The sequence below is a fragment of the Geospiza fortis genome, unplaced genomic scaffold (genome assembly GCF_000277835.1).
Source record: "Geospiza fortis unplaced genomic scaffold, GeoFor_1.0 scaffold85, whole genome shotgun sequence".
NCBI classification, from domain to species: domain Eukaryota; kingdom Metazoa; phylum Chordata; class Aves; order Passeriformes; family Thraupidae; genus Geospiza; species Geospiza fortis.
The window spans coordinates 853603-857785 of NW_005054358.1; positions in this window are offsets into that span (position 1 = coordinate 853603).

The window sequence follows — 4183 nt, forward strand, 5'->3', positions numbered from 1 at the left end:
GTCCCGCAGATCCTGCGAGAGTCGTTTGTGCGGGGGGTGAGGGGCTGAGCTCTGGGGGTCCCGCTCCGCCCTTTTCACCTACAGTGCCCTTTCGGGATCAGGGAATTCCCGGTGCCTCGGGTGGCACGGACACACCGGGCATTCAGCAAACCAGGGACTGGGGGTAAGACACGCTCCATGGGTTTGCTCTCCACACCAATATTGCCAGTTATGCAGCACCTCTGAATAGCACACTTCCGCAGCTCTGCCTGGGGACAGCTCTGTGTGACATGGACTCTGTCATGGCCTGTGTGCACTCCAGTGCTGGGGAACCCTCCCTTGACCAGCAGAGCTCCTGGGCAGAGATATTCAGCTGATGCTCAGCCTGGTTCCTTGGCTTCACTCTGTCCCTCCAGACAGAGCCACCACTCCTCCAGACATTAGCTCACAGGGCAACCAGCCATTTCCCTCCATTAAATTCACCAAATTTCTCTGGGATATAACCTTAAGATTTCTCTGCTGAGGAGATTTCTTGGGGTTCTCATCATCTATCTGTTGTTGGGCTACCATTAGCCTCCCTTAAGGAAATGGAGGCACAGCAGCCAGTGGCCAACATCCGGAGGGCAGTCCAGCTCCATGGCAGAAAGAGACTCAGTTTCACTCCTGGACTGTGTCTGTCCTGTTCCAGGGCCACAGGGGTGAGGTGGTCAGAACAGCACACTGCTCCCCAGACCTGCCACTTTGGCCTTTTTGGAGAAAAACAACGCGTTTCAGGTAGTGAGAGGGTGTTGCTTTGTTACTGCATGGGGCAAATGGCACAGCCAGTCCGGGCAGGGAATAGACCGAGCACTGCACAACCAAAACCACCAGGGATATTTTTACACCGCCATTTCTGGGGTGCTGCTGCAGCCCACCTCTGTCCTTCCTTTGCAACGTGAGTTGAAGCAGAATATTTTCCCCCAACGCAAATTTTCTCACTGGCATCTCTGAAGTGCAAGTTGCCATGGAAACCATTTTGCCTGTGTCCCACATTGCCCACATGCACTCGGAAGGAGCTGCAGGAGCAAAATGGCCGTTGTGTAACGCTGCAGGGCTCACTGTGCCGGGCTCGGGGCTCTGCAGCCTCTTCCAGCTGTGAGACCCTCTCAGGAAGCTGCAGACCATGGTCTGGGGAAGCAATGAAAGCCATGGAGGTTGTGATGCGCTCCCTGAGAGAAGGAAAACGGCCCCACCTCATCTTAACTCTTGCAGTGCTTGGCATGGAGATCCACACCAACCCTGCTGTGCTCCTGGAACAGACTTCCAGGAAAGCTTAACCCTTTTCAGTGTCACCATGTCATTGGCACTCCCCCATGCAGGGAGCTGAGGGCCTCGCTGGATTCACATGGTGTGGGTTTGTCTTGAAGGGACAGAGGGTGAAAGCCAAAGAGGGTTGCATCCCTACCCTCAATGTGCACAGAGCTGACTTCATTCCTTCCTCTGCTATCAGATGCACCTGCAGTGGGTTGTGTGGGAAGAAACTGTTCTGGAGTGGGCTGTACAGACCTGCATCCTGGTGGGTGTGATGGCAGTAGAATAACAAAGTCAAGACCTGGCCACAGCAGGTGGCTTGGCAGAGAAGACAAAGGGAAAAGGCAGGCTCTGAAACGTTATTCAGAGTGCAAGAGCTCTTTCCCTCCATTACCTGGAGTTCCCTGCAGGGAGAAGGAGTGCAGCAATCGAGTCCTTCTTGTGTTGCCCAGGAGTGTGGGATGGCCTTGCTTAGGATGGAGCCTACCATGCTGGCAGGCTCTTCCCTCTGTGCCTCCATTCATTTTTTGCCTCCAGAGACTCTTGTTTCTGGCACAGTTGTGGAGACCTGAGAAAAGCCTGCTTCCCTCTCAGGTCCTGCCCCCATGGCTGTGCTGGCAGCAGGAGCAGCCCAGGTGACAATGCCCCCAGCCAGGCACAGCCAGCACAGATGTTGTCACCACATGAGTCTCCCCCTCGCTGTGTCCTCGGGCTCTTTGATGCTCTGAAGGCAAAGGAGTGTGCAGGGCTTTCCCAGGTAGGAGCCACCTCCACCAGCTGCTCCTGGCAGCCAGAGCTGCTCTCTGCTTTCCCTGTCGCTGCTCCTGGCACATCATGGCCACCTCCTTGGCCATGGCTGAGGGCAGGAACTGACCTGGGCTGGCTGTTAGCAATTAGTGCAGTGTGATGCTGCTCTTCAGGTGGCACCTCGTGGATGCTGGGCTTGGACAGGAGCATAGCAGGGCCGTGGGCGAGGTGTGCCCTGACCAGTGGGTGCTGTAATTCCTCCCGTGGCCAGAGTGACTCAGTGTAAAACCTGGAGACCTCAGAGGAGCAGCACTGAACCCAGCTGGAAAATTCACCTGCCTCGGGGTAAGGCATCAGTCCCGGTGGTGCAAAAGGCAATGGGGAATTTCATAGAAGACAAAACTAAGTATTAGGAATATGCAGTTTGTGCCACTCCTTGTGGAGCTACCAAACAATTCTTCTTTTGAGAAAGCAGAAATGGAATTGAGAGCAGTAGCTGCAACCCAGGCTGTGGAAATGGGTCCTGTGTGCAGCTGCAAGGTTAATCTGGGGTGTAAAATGGAGCAAAGCACACGCAGAGTGCCCATGGCAAGGCTCCAAGGCCTGGTACTGAAGAGCTGCCATGGGATGTGGATGTTCCTACAGGGATGAAAGGATTTGCAATGCAGTTGACACTTCAGTATTCCTGCCTTTGCTCTGGAAGCAATCACTGGTGATAAAATCTGTGAGACAGCAAATAATGATGCCAAATCACTTGGGTTCTTTGATAAGCACAGAACTGGAATGTATTTTAGGACAGCCAGTGCAGAGCCATGAAAGCAGAAGCAAGAATTTTTGGTGCTGCTCTTCAGACAGGACTGCAGGTCCAGTGGAGACATGGACTGTAAATGTGGTCTCTAATACTGACCTGGGGGTCAGAGATCATGAATTTCCAAACACAAAGGTGTCATTGTTGTCCTTGGATTCACCCTGAGGAGTCAGAGCAACAGCTGGCAATGACTTCAGCCTCTGCAGGCAGCACTGGGGAACCCTGCACAGGAAGGCTGCCTGCAGATCTGGGGGTCACATTCTTTACAAAGAGGCTGAAAAAATTGAGAAACCACCCTTCAGAATATTTGGAGGAAAAACTCCCCATGAGCTGCTCCAGCAGAGGGGAGATTGGATGCAGTTGGAGCCTGCTGCCTTCCAGGACAGGGACAGAGAACAGCACCAAACCCCAGCCTGAGGTCTAGGCAGGGACAGGGGACAAGGAAGGGGGTGCAGGGCCCCAGCAGCTCCTCACAACCCTCCTGGAGGCTGGCACAGTGTGTCCTCACTGCCAGTGCTCTGCGGACTGTGGTTTGTGTGAGCAGCTGGGGCACAGCAGGATGTCCTTGTCACAGGATCAGCCACAGACAGACAGGCAGTGACTGGAGTCTGCAGGGGAAGGTGCCCGAGGGCTCTGCTCCTGTGGTGGGGGAGCTGCAAGGAGCAACGGGGTGGAAACCAAGGGGGGAGTGTCTGAGCAGCCCCTGGGTTCCTTTTGTGTGTTCAAGCCCTGTCTCCAGTTCTTTTCCAGACAAGATCCAGGATGGACTGCAGTCCCTCAGTCCCTGTGCTCTTCCTGAATGCTTTCCCAGCTGAGAGGGGCTGAGCCAGCCCAGTCTGCAGTTCAGGAGTGGCTGCTGGGGTCCCCAGGCAGCACAGCTCCCTGCCCTAGGTGCCCATGGGCACCCATGTTGCCTTTGCCCAGCTGTGCCCACAGGAAGGTGCTTCAGGCCCCCAAGGCCTTTGCCACCCTCCTGAGCAGTGTTTGGCACATCTGGAGCCCCTGCTGTCACAGACAGGAGCTGCAGCACCACCCTCCAGCAGGTGATGAGAATGGAGGTGTCTCCCCTGTGCAGAGACATTCCCAGCACCCAGCAAAGCTCTGCCTTCCCCCAGGGCACACCAGGGATGGGGAGATAAACAAGGGGCAAGCAGTCAGTCTGGAACACTGAGGGGTTCCTGGGCAGGCAGGGGGATCTGGGGGCAGAGGTAAGAGGATGGGACATGGAACATCAGTGTCTGGAGGCAGAGATGGTGAGAAACCCCAGAGCAGCTCCCGTGCAACCAGAGGGAGCTGAAGGTGCAGGAACACAGTCAGATGTGCTGTAGGATGGGTGGGAAGTTCAACTGCGAACACCTT